This window comes from Schistocerca piceifrons, chromosome 7 (genome assembly GCF_021461385.2).
Source record: "Schistocerca piceifrons isolate TAMUIC-IGC-003096 chromosome 7, iqSchPice1.1, whole genome shotgun sequence".
NCBI lineage: Eukaryota > Metazoa > Arthropoda > Insecta > Orthoptera > Acrididae > Schistocerca > Schistocerca piceifrons.
In genome coordinates, this window is record NC_060144.1 from 129,069,840 (window position 1) to 129,084,304 (window position 14,465).

Here is a 14,465-nt window from a genome sequence, read left to right on the forward strand (position 1 = left end):
CTGGAACGCTCATGCAGAATATACCACGATTTTATAGGAGAAGAAGGAGTACGCGCCTTACAGTATATAAAGCAATAGAAAATATTCTTATTAATATGGGGAGCTATGATGGTGCACAAGTCGTCCTGCATGGTGCATCAATGTTTATAAGACTCACTTCCATAGCGTCTCACTGCAATCTGCAGGGCCAGAGGAGGCACCGCGCGATATTAGGTGCCTATTGTATGACATTTCCTGTCGGAGTAAAGTTACGCTGTGTGGAGTTTCCGGTCTAGTGTGTTGTTGGTGGCGTCGCCTTCTGGTCCGTTGATGTCCAGAGTAACTACGCTTCGGTCTCTCACACTCATTATCTGTCCCACTATCTGTCTAGTGTTACCTGTCTCACTCGTTATCTCCCCCCCCCCCCCCCCCCTCCCGTTTCTCTCTCTCTCCCTCTCTCTTTCTCTTTCTCTCTCTCTACATGTTTCTTCCTCTCAATATCAGTACGGTGCAGCACCGCTCACCTAGTATGCTGGCGCCCTGGTCCCTGGCGACGCCGGTGAGGCTCTGGACGCGCTGCAGCAGCGACTCGCGCGTCTTGGCGGGCGAGGATGGCGCGCTGGTGGTGCGCGGCCCGGTGCGCAGGTTGAGCGACAGGTCTCCGCCGCTCTGCGACTGCGCCGGAGGCGGAGGCCCGCCGACCGGCGGCGCGGGGGCGGCGCTGGGGGGGCGGCGGCCCGTGCTGCGGGCCCTGCGGCGCCGGCTGCACGCCGCTCGACAGCCCCAGCGGCACGCCCTCGTGCGTCGGCGGCAGCGGCTTCCGCTCGTCCGGCGCGTCGTCCAACTCAGACGACAGGTCGCCGGACGAGAACCTGGGCGGGAGCGAAACCAGCCGTGGCCATACACTGACGTCTGTGTCTCAGCAGTATGATGACCAACTACACTATATAGCGTCCCCAGTGCCATATTACGAAAAGACTTAGAAAACGGTATTTATAAAGAAGAGACATTTAAAATTTGAATAAGTGGACACTAGCCGCTCAGGCGAACATACATTTTTCTCTATATTATAATAATTTCTCTGCGTAAGTTTCGAGGGCAAAGAAATATAACAAAATGTTCCAAAGAGACGACAAGATACGCTCTTTTGTTAATTTTTTAGTCGTCTTCACTTCTTCTCTTGTCTTGGTTGCTTGTAGACGGACATCTTGCGAGTGCTGGCAAATGTAAGCATATTTGTATGAATTAAGCAGATAATATATTGATTTAATATTATTGTGCACTTTTAATTTGTAAGAGGTCATCCCGATTTCATGTCCGCCTTCCTTGAATTAACCTGCATTCGAGTAATTTACAGTTCAACAATCGCAGCGGCCGATGCAGCCAACGACGCCGTGGCTATATTAACTTTTTTGCGGAAGCGAAAAATTCGTCCGCTATTAACATAATACTCATTCTTCTCCACAGCCGCCCGACGTTGCAGAAAATACGTAGCTTTAAGGTTCTTATTTTCAGTACCACAGCCGAGAGCCAGAGCCAGGACTCCGACTACAATACAATGGTTAACGGAGGTAAGAAAAAATACTCTCGCGCGTGTGTGGGCCGCAATTTAACTAAGGATCTTTTGCTTTAAAGTGAACTGACTAGCCGACAAAATTAATATGAAAAGTTTATTCCATTGTTCAGCTTATATGCTCATGTTTTAAGATTCAGTGAGTCTAACGTTCATTAACGTAACAAATAATTTGAGATTAATATTGTTAAAAAGGAGAACTTCAGGAAAGCATTTAATCGTAAATCGAAATTGAATGAAATATCATTTTTATTAAGGGCCACCACGTAAGTCGGCAACAATTAAAATAATGATAATAATATATTAAATTACGACGGACGCGAGAACTACTATCCATAAGTTTGGAAACACCTAGTAATTATAGACAGTGGAAAGGAAATACAGTATAAAAAGGCATTCTCTTGTCTTCCAAATGTTTATTATCTCAAATAATACACAGGAAGGTGCAACAATTAATTTTCGATCCTCAAAATAGCCACCCTTTGCTTTCATCACTGTCTTGCACACTCTCGGCATGCAGTGCGTCAGTTTTGCCAAGGTTTCAGTTGGAATTAATCTCCACTCCTGCAGCAGAACCTCCCACAATTGTGACCCACTTATGATTTCCCGTTTTCGGATCCTCCTATCCACTTCATCCCATAGCAGCTCGATTGGGTTACAGTCAGGGGATTAGGGCGGTCATTCCATGTTTTTCAATATTTTACGAACCTCTAGAGACTTCATATAATTCTGACACAAGCGAGACGTATGTTTCGGGTCGGTATCTTGCTGCAAGACAAACCTTTTTCCAATCAGATGTCTTAGCATGTCACTGGAGAATGGCATGATAATCAAAAATGTCTCTGAGCACTATGGGACTTAACATCTGAGGTCATCAGTCTCCTAGAACTTAGAACTACTTAAACCTAATTAACCTAAGGACATCACACACATCGATGCCCGAGGCAGGATTCGAACCTGCGACCGTAGCGGTCACGCGGTTCCAGACTGAAGCGGCTAGAACCGCTCGGCCACTTAGGCCGGCGCATGATAATCCTTTTGGTTCATTTTTCCATCTGTTTTCACCAAATCTCCGCCTTTATTCCCTCCAATGGATGCCCATACCGTCACAGAACCCTCTCCATGCTTTACAGTTGGAATTACGCACTGAGGATTCAAGCGTACAAATTGACGGCGTTTACTTACAAATATTTCGAACTTGGGTTTATCAGTGAATAAGACTCTTTGCCAATCCCCCGCTGTCCAATGTTGGTGTGTCTTAGTAGCCCACTAAAGCCTTTTCTTCTTGTTAACAAGGCGCAACAGTGGTTTCCTCGTTGCTACATAACCTCGGATGTTGTTGTCTGCCAGGCGTCGTCTCACTGTTGACTCACTCACCGGCCTACCTCTCGTTCCGTTTAGTTGGGTTGGGTTCATTTGGGGAAGGGGACCAGACAGCGAGGTCATCAGTCCCATCGGATTAGGGAAGGACGGGCAAGGAAGTCGGCCGTGCCCTTTGAAAGGAACCATCCCGGCATTTGCCGGGAGAGATTTAAGGAAATCACGGAAAATCTAAATCAGGATGGCCGGACGCGGGATTGAACCGTCGTCCTCCCGAATGCAAGTCCAGTGTCTAGCCAATGCGCCACCTCACTCGGTGCGTTTAGTTCACCAGTCAATTCACGGACAGTTTTTAATCTGTTACGTTTACTGGTCACTTCCAAATACTTTTCCTGGCGTTCTGATATTTTCCTGAGTGCTCCTGAGCGAGGTCGATCTCCATAGGAGCCTGTTTCTCGATGACGGTGTACGGTTTTGACAACTCCGCTGATGGAAATCATCAGTTTCATTGCTATTTTTCGGACACTATTGCCTTCTTGGTGCAAGTGATTATCATTGCCCGTGATTCATAAGGAACCTGGCACTTTGGGGCCATTTTCAATTACTTTCGCGGTGTGTTATACCTTTATGCAAACGCAACTACAAGTGAACAAAAATATAAACAACGTACCTCTACATAGCCATGCGGTCTACCAGCGCCACCTGGCGTGTTTAGTAGAACCGCTTGGACAGGTAACGTCGGTTTACATAAAACGGAGCAATACTAGTATGTTCCAATATGTATGTATATGTACAATAATTACGTGTACAATACTGTACGTGTCATTATTAATCGTTATTTGAGCTTGCTATTCTGTATTATAACCAATAACTTACATAGATCACTTCCATCTTGCTCCGTTGGAACACGCAGCATGGTGTTTCCAAACTTATGGAAGGCAGTTTAGGTGCATAAAAACTTTTCACTGTGTACTGTTTCTGCCCCTGCCCCATCCTTGCCTCTTTCCCTCCCACGTCCCTCCCTACATGGCCCTCTCTGGCGCGCCCCCCGTCCATCTCCCCCCTCTCTTCCCCCCTCCCCCCTCCCCCCTCCCCCCTCCCCCCTCCCTCCCTCCCTCCCTGTACCTGGCTGATCCTCCTTTTTGATCATCGTGCCACGTCAGTGTTGTGTTTAGTTCTGTTTCTCCTGTGCGTCGACAGGTGTGATTTTCATTGTGTGCTGGCCGTGTACTTAGTGTCAGTGTTTGTCAGTGTTTGTTATGTGCTACGCCATCCATCGATACTTTTATGCTTCGGTCCTACTGCGCCTTGTTTCTTTTAATTGTCCCAGTGTGTGTTTTTTGTGTGTACTACTTTTTTACGGTTTTTATCTCCATTTTACAGTCGCCTCCTTTTTTGTCTATTGTCTTCCATGATATTCCCCCTTTTTTGTATCTATGTTCACCATGTTTTCTCCTTTGTTACTTTTAAATGTCTTCTATTGTTTGTTCTATGTCTTTCGGCTGAAGAGCAGCGCATCTGCTGCTGCCAGTCCGCCCCGATGGGGAATTGAAATACAATGAAGGGGGAAAAAAATAGTTTCTGGTCGACATCTCATCACCCGGACTATGACAGCACAACAAAATGAAGCCAAGGTACTTAACATGCTACAGCGTCTTCAAATGCGAACTTACTAGTTTAGGCTCGAGAGAGACTGTTATTTATATCAACCGAAACAGGACAGTGTGCTGTTAAGAGCCACAGTTTATTTTTTCTGTGTATATGGAGCCTGAAGCGACGAGTGAAAGTTTGTACCTAGGTCGAGTTTCGAACCTCTATCTCCTGCTCACTAGGCATATGAGCTAACCACTACCCCACCCTGGCACAATAGCTTCGCACAACTGCGTGGTCTACCCTAGTACGCCTCCCTCCTCAATCACATTCCCTTTCACACTTGGTATTTCCCTAAACTCGAACAGTATTGAAGAGACTCTCTGAGTGTACTAGAATAATACCACAGCATCGAACGAAATGGGGGATCCTATCTGAAACCCAGGCATAGGTGCTTCAATCAAATGAGCTTAGGGGGAATACCAAGTAGACTGTAGCGTGAACGGGAATTTGGAGTGCCGCGAGAGGTATGCTAGGCTAATCTGTGAAGCCGTGCGGAGTCACTGTGCAAGGGTGCCGTAGTCGTTAGCGCATCTGACTAGTGAAAGGGAGACCAAGGTTTGAAACCCGGTCTTAGTACAAATTTTAATTCGTTGCTTCAGACTGCATATATACATTATAGATGCTGGTGGTCTCTCGAAACCTATGGCTTGATTTTATCTCCACTATGACTCTCAGGGGTTTAAAAATCCATCATCAAGTGGATTTAAGTGAATTAATACTGCATGTAGCCATTTGTAACAATCTGAGGCACTGTCTAGTAGAAAAAGACAAAAAGAAAATACTATTTTAGTAAAATGTTGCTGGTGTACAGAAACCAGCTAGAAATTAGTTTTAGATTACTTTACCCAAAAATGTACCATTGCAGGGTTCGGATTTATGTATTGCAACATCGGTTTGCTTTCAAGTTTCCGTCAAAACATATGAGGCGTTGGTTTACTGTTGAGGTGCCCTAGGATAAACAATAATTCAACAGTTAATCCGTGTAACAAAGGTAGTTGCGCTACAGACTTGTGTTCGAATGTCCGTCTGGAGCATTTCTTTTCGTAGTTTTCTTCCAAAGCATCACGTGTTTCGACGAACCCGTAAAATCCGTTTTATCATGAATTGTATAAATTTGAAATCGACAACGGTACGTTTTGAATAAATTAACCTACAACCAATTTGTGGCTGTTTGCTCTACTTCATATAACAGCCGCGGACAACAACCATATCTTTATTTGACAAATTTGCAATTCTAGTACATGACTCAGTTTCGTGAACGTCTTTGACCGAAAAGGTGAACGATAATGTAGATTTGAAAGTAAAAATACCTCTAGCGCATCACAGGCTATTTTCTCTGGCGTGTTACGTCACACGCAGCATCATATGCGCGTTATACACTAAAGTGAACAAAGGTTAAATCTAGAATGTAGTACGCGTGAAGAAAATACAAAATGATCATTCTGTCAACAGTTGCAGAAACAAAAAAGACACAGATTCTTCATTGACAGTGTGTGTTTGTTGGAGGGGGGCGGGGGGGGGGGGGGGGAGGGCGACGGTTGAGAAATAATGGCTGAAAGCAGTAAGAGAAGGAGGCCATAGTTTTATTTATAACAGAGCCCTGGGTAGTCATGCTCACATCTCACATCTATGACTACTACATGTTGTGTCTAAGCAATGGTTGACAGAACGCGTGAATGATTTTTTAAATAATATAGTCTGGTAGATATAATCTTAATTATATAAGCAGTTTATATATACCAGGTATCCGTCATAACCATCTTTAGGCGCATTTTCTCTGGTGTTTCAGTCTATATTTGCAATTTAGTTGTGCAGTGTGTAGCAAGAGTCACGGCAAACAAATGTTGGTCATCACATCTTTCATGTGTCTCCCAGAGTCCACGGGAAACGTCAGTTATTTTCCCGTTACAAACAAAATTACTTTTAAAACAGAATATTACATTCACGTTCGATAGAACTGAGAAAAATTAATCCGGTGCGATATTCGTTTTATCGACTCGTTTTAACAGGGGCAGTAAAACGCAGTGAGTAACCAGTACTCCAGCTGCTACCTACCAGCGCACCTGCACGGCGGTGGAACTCCACAGAACTACACTCCTGGAAATGGAAAAAAGAACACATTGACACCGGTGTGTCAGACCCACCATACTTGCTCCGGACACTGCGAGAGGGCTGTACAAGCAATGATCACACGCACGGCACAGCGGACACACCAGGAACCGCGGTGTTGGCCGTCGAATGGCGCTAGCTGCGCAGCATTTGTGCACCGCCGCCGTCAGTGTCAGCCAGTTTGCCGTGGCATACGAAGCTCCATCGCAGTCTTTAACACTGGTAGCATGCCGCGACAGCGTGGACGTGAACCGTATGTGCAGTTGACGAACTTTGAGCGAGGGCGTATAGTGGGCATGCGGGAGGCCGGGTGGACGTACCGCCGAATTGCTCAACACGTGGGGCGTGAGGTCTCCACAGTACATCGATGTTGTCGCCAGTGGTCGGCGGAAGGTGCACGTGCCCGTCGACCTGGGACCGGACCGCAGCGACGCACGGATGCACGCCAAGACCGTAGGATCCTACGCAGTGCCGTAGGGGACCGCACCGCCACTTCCCAGCAAATTAGGGACACTGTTGCTCCTGGGGTATCGGCGAGGACCATTCGCAACCGTCTCCATGAAGCTGGGCTACGGTCCCGCACACCGTTAGGCCGTCTTCCACTCACGCCCCAACATCGTGCAGCCCGCCTCCAGTGGTGTCGCGACAGGCGTGAATGGAGGGACGAATGGAGACGTGTCGTCTTCAGCGATGAGAGTCGCTTCTGCCTTGGTGCCAATGATGGTCGTATGCGTGTTTGGCGCCGTGCAGGTGAGCGCCACAATCAGGACTGCATACGACCGAGGCACACAGGGCCAACACCCGGCATCATGGTGTGGGGAGCGATCTCCTACACTGGCCGTACACCACTGGTGATCGTCGAGGGGACACTGAATAGTGCACGGTACATCCAAACCGTCATTGAACCCATCGTTCTACTATTCCTAGACCGGCAAGGGAACTTGCTGTTCCAACAGGACAATGCACGTCCACATGTATCCCGTGCCACCCAACGTGCTCTAGAAGGTGTAAGTCAACTACCCTGGCCAGCAAGATCTCCGGATCTGTCCCCCATTGAGCATGTTTGGGACTGGATGAAGCGTCGTCCCACGCGGTCTGCACGTCCAGCACGAACGCTGGTCCAACTGAGGCGCCAGGTGGAAATGGCATGGCAAGCCGTTCCACAGGACTACATCCAGCATCTCTACGATCGTCTCCATGGGAGAATAGCAGCCTGCATTGCTGCGAAAGGTGGATATACACTGTACTAGTGCCGACATTGTGCATGCTCTGTTGCCTGTGTCTATGTGCCTGTGGTTCTGTCAGTGTGATCATGTGATGTATCTGACCCCAGGAATGTGTCAATAAAGTTTCCCCTTCCTGGGAGAATGAATTCACGGTGTTCTTATTTCAATTTCCAGGAGTGTATAAGCCATCCACCAAAATACTGTTTTGTTTTCTGTTTTACAAGGACAGTGCCACAGGTTAACCCCCAAAGCCGAACATATTAACCACAGATGTCTTATTAATTGACGTATATCCACCTGATGACGGAGGATTAACCTCTGAAATGCCTAGTGGGAGTAAAATAAATCGTGGCTGATATCAGTAAACTTATGGTTTCAATCGGTACTATTCCATCAATAATAATGTGTAATTTTGAGACGAATTTCTTATGTGACCTCCCACATCGGCACCCATACTCTGTCAATATGACGATTTTAGGCGCTTGAAGTTCTTTCCTCTCTATGTTAGTGGAAACCTCATCGTTGGTGTACAGTCACACTAACTTATTTGCGGCGAGGATCACGTGCTTAAATAATTTACCTCTGTTGAACTCTTCCGTTTTAAAGTAAATGAAAAACTTAACGAGGCAATTATATGTATCCAGTATTTCGTCGAGTCCGCGTCCCCCAATGTACGAAGTCAAACAGACCAAATACAATTTGTTCTTAATGTTGTTAGAGACTGGAGTCTAAGAACTAATGCTTATTCAGCAGAATATTTTTAAAAAAATTCTGTTAAATCGAAAACTGGGAATTAAATGTGCTTCAATTTTGGAGTTGTCAGGTCAGCATTGTGTACCTGACTGAGAAAATCCAAGTGCGTCTATGCTTCACTTGTTTATAGACTCTGTTATTCAGTTCGTGTGATTCTTAACAGATCAACACTTTAGCACTTTATTTCTTCAGACTAATAGAAAACCTGGCCAGGCCTCTAGTATCCAAACTGGACATATGTCAGTCCCTTTATTTGTATATAACTTAATGTGTTTGACTCTTTGTCGCAGCTTTCTAATGGTGTGACGAGGGTAACTTTCATGATGGAACTGTATTTTATCATTCTTTAATCTTGTTGCACCTGCAAGGGTTTCGTATACGGCTGGGAATAGCAACAATAAATGTGTACAGTAATTGAGCTAGTTACGCTCATGCTTGCAACTTTTTACTAATCTTCTAGTGTCGCCCATCTATCCTCGGTATACTACAACCCCATGAAGTGTCTGAAATAACTGCAAATGTACACGACGTTCCACTCTAAAGCGGTTCTTTCATAATTATATCCCTCGGAAAATTTTAGTGTTCGTGATCAAGGGGACAAAACACTACGACTGGTGTGCCAGGTAGCCAAGGACAATGTAGCTTTATTGAGTCCAATAAACAGAAACCGTTTCTTGGAGCGAGGGTCGATACTGCTAGGTTCAGCCTGATGTTCATCACTGAAGCACTGGAATTTTTTGGAAGCAGGTAATCACTTGCGTGACACTGGAAAGTCCTAGTGGGCAATCACTGACATTGCACGGGGATGTTCGTATGTGGAGGAAGTCAATGGTGATAGTGTCCTGTGAAGCAGTGAACTGGAAGATACCTGTGGGGAGTCCGGCCGCCACTGCAAGTCTTCTTAGTTGTTGTCACTTCGGCGATTTGGGCGTCGATGAGAGTGAGATGGTGATGAAGGCAACGCAACTCCCAACCTCCGAATGGAGAAAATATTCGACCCGGCCGGGAATCGAACCTGGGCTTCTCACATGGTATTCCGCTGCACTGACCACTCAGTTAAGGAGGCGCAGGTGAAGTCCGGCGAAGCGGTAAACTGCAGTGATGAATCGTTAGATACAACGGGTGGAGATCAAGGAAAGCTGTGGGCGCTCGGCAGAACTCGCAGTATTGACGAACCACTAGAGGCGCCCGGCGTAAAGCCCAGCGTGTGAACTGCCCGCAGAGCTGTCGACGGCACCCTAAATACTCGTCTGGCTGAAAGATACGGGTGGAGGTAGTGTCGCGATGACAGCCCTGTTTTCCGCAGTGCCTTGCCACATTGGTAACACAGGTTTCCGTCAGATCACCGAAGTTAAGCGCTGTCGTGCTGGGCTAGCACTTGGATCGGTGACCATCCGGTCTGCCGAGCGCTGTTGGCAAGCGGAGTGCAATCAACCCTTGTGAGGCAAACTGAGGAACTACTTCACTGAGCGGTAGCGGCTCCGGTCTCGTAAATTGATACACGGCCGGGAAAGTGGTGTGCTGACCACATGCCCCTCCACATCCGCATCCAGTGACGCCTGTGGTCTGAGGATGACACGGCGGCCGGTAGGTACCGTTGGGCCTACCAAGGCCTGTTCGGACAGAGTTGAGTTTAGTTTATGCCTCTGGCGCCGAGGCTGGCGTAATACGGTATCGTGGTGACTGTTGGAGGTTTGGCTGTAAACAACGTGGCGTATCGGGTGACAACAATATTATTGCATCAGGGAGAGAGGGCGTTTCGGTAGGCTTATCTTGTGTTTTTAACGCGATATTTCACTGGTACACGATGAACCACTTGATAGTATATGCACAACTGTCTTGATATCGTTCACAAGGCGATGCTCTTTCCTGTACTTTACTGTAACGTCAATGTGCGTTTCCGAGAACAGTCATGAAGTCCAAGTGCAATAATATCGTGACCGGTAACTATTTGTATGTTGTTGTGGACCGTTTTCGCCTGAGCTCCAGCGGAAGACTCGATAGCGGGCCTGAGCTGAGGCAACCTGCTATACACATCTGTATGGTTGGTGATTGTGTCGGAAGAGGATATGGAAAAAATCATATGACACCACAATTATAGTATAATTTTTAGTTTGACATGATTAAAAAGAACATTCAGATTACATTTTATTAGTGGCGTCATAAAATGACTTGTGTTTTATTCACTGGTTTCATTTCCTGATCGATCGGGTGGGTAACGGTCTGTGTGGTCGAAACTAGTAATCAATAAAACGTGTTTCTTCAGTGTCAGTTTACTCTGGTGATGATGAGGTTACTTGAATATTTATAAGCTGTGGACAACAACTACATACAGCTTAAATATCAAGATAACTGAAAGGAAATTTATATAAGATTAAATAAATAAGAATACAGAAATGGTGAGGAACGGTAATGAGCTCTGAAGACGTAGTAAGATGTGAGACCCCTATGCTGGAATCACAACCTATTGATCATAGTATGGGCATCGAAAGTATGCAGCTGTAGCGGGAGGATCTTCCTGGACGCAGTTCATATGGAGTCCTCAAAGCATCGATAAAATCAACTTGCTGATCAATCAGATCCCAAATGTGTTCGATGTGGAATGTGTCGATCATACGCGAGTTTCCAAGCCGTGGAAAGCGTATTAACGGAACCACTTGCTGTCAAGTATCAATGGCAACCACTGTGTTCAAATACAAGGGCAGCATTCATCGCTGGAGGCGTAGGTACACAGTTCCGAGAAAAGCAAGCACGAAAACTAGCAACGTAGAGCAGTCCGTTACAGGCCCATCATCAGTAGAGTCTGAAATGGAACTCCGTCCTGGCATGTTATTAAATAACAAAATTTTACCTATTAGTGAATTAGTGTACAACAGTCACGTAAAAAGAGGACTAACTATTATTCTAAGCTCATCTACACCCACATACGCAATGTGTTTGAAAGAAGTGTCGCGTATTCATGAAGATCGTAGTAATGGTCCGAAATAGTTGAAAAGTTCCTATAATGATATGTCCGGAAATCAATACCTGTTGAGATGTGGCCTCGGAGTCTTTCGCGACGGAATACATGAATAAAACGTTCTTGATTTTCAAGCCGCATCAACTCGAATAAAATCCTCGAGCTTTCGATGACCATCTCCGCCATCGTCGTCAGGAGTTCACTGAATGCCGGGGCTGCTACGGTTTCTCGCTTATATAGGCATGGTGACATCATCAGCAGCCAATAAGTTAGACCAAATGTGGCGTGCGCGCGTAAGTCGGCCCGGGCAGCTAGCGGAGCTATTGCCCGTGGCAGCATCGGTGACGTCACGTGGTGCCAGAGACCAGGGGTACACACTCAGCAGGGCATGGAGGCGGGCGTTGGACATCGAAAGAAAGCAAAGACAGATGTGCGGCGCTGGAGCGGCAGTTTCAAACGTGGCGCCTGCCCCTGGCGCCACCTGACGTCACCGATGCTGCCACGGGCAATAGCTCCGCTAGCTACCCAGATCGAATTACGCGCGCCACATTTGGTCTGTCTGATTGGCTACTGATGATGTCATCATGCCTATATAAGCGAGAAACCGTAGCAGCCCCAGCTCCCTCCCGCGTCTGCCCTTCTCCCCCTTTATTAGTTCTCTCCCTCCTTGGTTCCCCCCCCCCCCCTTTTCGTTTTTTCCTCTCCTCCCTCCTTGTTTTTCCCCCTCCTGCAGGTCCCCCCCCCCCCCTCCCCGCATCTGCCTTTGGCTCGGGAGTGTCGTCTTTGTGCTGCCACTTTCGTGCAGTGTTCTACAGTGAGTGTTCTACAGTGCGTGTTTTACGGTGAGTGTTCCGTGTTGTGTTTTTTGGGACTTGTTGCGAACGGCCATCATACTGTCGCTGGGTGTGCCTTTTATCTCTTGCGAACAGAAACCAGACTATCGCCATGTTTTTTTAATTGTGTGTCTACTATGTTACTTGTCTGATTCCTGTGTCTTTTATCTACATTGCCAACCCCCTTTGCTTTCTGTTTTAACTTTCCGCAATTTTACGCCATTTTACACTTTAAATCACCATTTTATCGCCTGTTTTTCCTTGTTTCTTTCTTCTTCCTTTATTTAAAAAGGTCTGTAGGCTGTAGAGCAGCGTAGTAAGCTGCTGCCAGCCCGCCCCCTTCGAGGGGAATTGAAACTCAATAAATGAAAAAAGAAAAAACAGCCCCAGCAATCAGTTAACTCGAGGGCGGAGATGGTCATCGACAGCTCGAGGATTTTATTCGAGTTGACGTGGCTTGAAAACCGAGAACGTTTTATTCACCTGTTGAGACATGGGCGAAATGGCCCTCGCGTTCCCATCTGTTACCTTGAAGTAAACACCACACGCTGTAGTACTTGCGGTTACTACGCGCTCTGACACATACCTCAACCCTTCTTCGATGTGAATCAAGCACTTTTTTCAAATTCACCGGCCCCATTCGGAATAAATTACATTCGTTGGTTACACATTCATGTAACGTCTGCACTCTGTTGACGATTGGGGCATAACCCAATGTCTTTAAATGTCTCTATAGCCATAAATCGTACGGACTGGGATCTAGTGAATGAGGAGGCCATCTTACCGTACCACCTAGAGCAATCCAACGCCCATAAAACGTTGCGGTGAGATGCCTTCACACGATCCGGAGAAAATGGGTTGGTGGACCATCGTGTATAAACCATAGACTTTGTCTACATCCAATGGTGATGTTCTGCAATATCGCTGCTAGCTCATCGCGTAGAAATAGGTGATACGCAACATCCGCTAAACTGTTTGGTAAAGTATATGGCACTATGAGTATGTCACCGACAATGTCCGCTCCCGGTAGCTGAATGGTCGGCGCGACACAATGTCAATCCTAAGGGTCCGGGTTCGATTCCCGGCTGGGTCGGGGATTATCTCCGCTCAGGGACTCGGTGTTGTGTTGTCCTCATCATCATCATTTCATCCCCATCGATGTGCAAATCGCCGAAGTGGCGTCAAATCGAAAGACTTGCACCCGGCGAAAGGTTACCCGATGGGAGGCCCTAGTCACACGACCGACAATTACCGCCCATACATCGATGCTGAATTTGTGGCAATTTACTATGCCATATCTTATGAGCCCACCCTACACCACAGAATACAACACACCACTCGGCGCAAGTGACACTGCCCGTAGCTCAACAGATATTGTTTTTTGGACATATCATTAAGGAACTTTTCTTCTAGTTCTTGCAGGAATATGACACTTTCGTTAAACAAATAGTATAATTTGAAAGCCACTGTACTGTGCTAGATGCAGAATACTTTGCGGCAAAATTAGTGACTCTCTCTTATTCCGTTCGACTACAGACGGTGGAAAAAAGGCTCTTTATACGCCTTTCTACGCACCCTAGTCACTTACGGCTACAATTCTCTCTTCTCTTATTTCCTACTCGAGATAGACAGAGGTGGCACCAGAACCGTAGAACGGTCTCCCTTCAAATTCTGTTCTCTAAGTCGACTCAACAGTGATCATGAGAACTGTCACCTTCCTTCCAAAGATTTCCATTTAAGCTCCCCCAAGAATTTCTGTTACATTTTCGCACCTGTTGTACCGTCCTGGTACGATCCGTTTGCTGTTTCGTTATACGTTTGTTATCATGCATGCTTGATAAGTATTTCAACCGCTGGCGTAACACTCCGTAATCATACAATTTTCATGTCCGAAAGACAGTGCACAGTACTGTACAGACACCGCAAATTGTTTTACATCCCTAGACAGGCAGCGTCAATAACAAAAAGTCTCTCCCGGTGGATATGGTGACATAGGGAAGTTTGGGTCGGTGCGGGAGACGTGTACCGATAGCGGGAGAGGTTACGGCGACCACTCGCAG

At 46.6% G+C, this 14,465-nt stretch overlaps 1 long non-coding RNA gene across 1 annotated transcript in view; it reads right to left on the reverse strand.

Annotated features, from left to right (window-relative positions):
* Positions 1-762: 762 nt before the first annotated feature.
* LOC124709147 overlaps positions 763-14,465 on the reverse strand; it is a 377,492-nt gene continuing 363,789 nt past the window's right edge. Inside the window, exon 3 of the long non-coding RNA XR_007005393.1 lies at positions 763-851. This is a non-coding gene — a long non-coding RNA (uncharacterized LOC124709147). The remainder of the gene's footprint in view (positions 852-14,465) is intronic.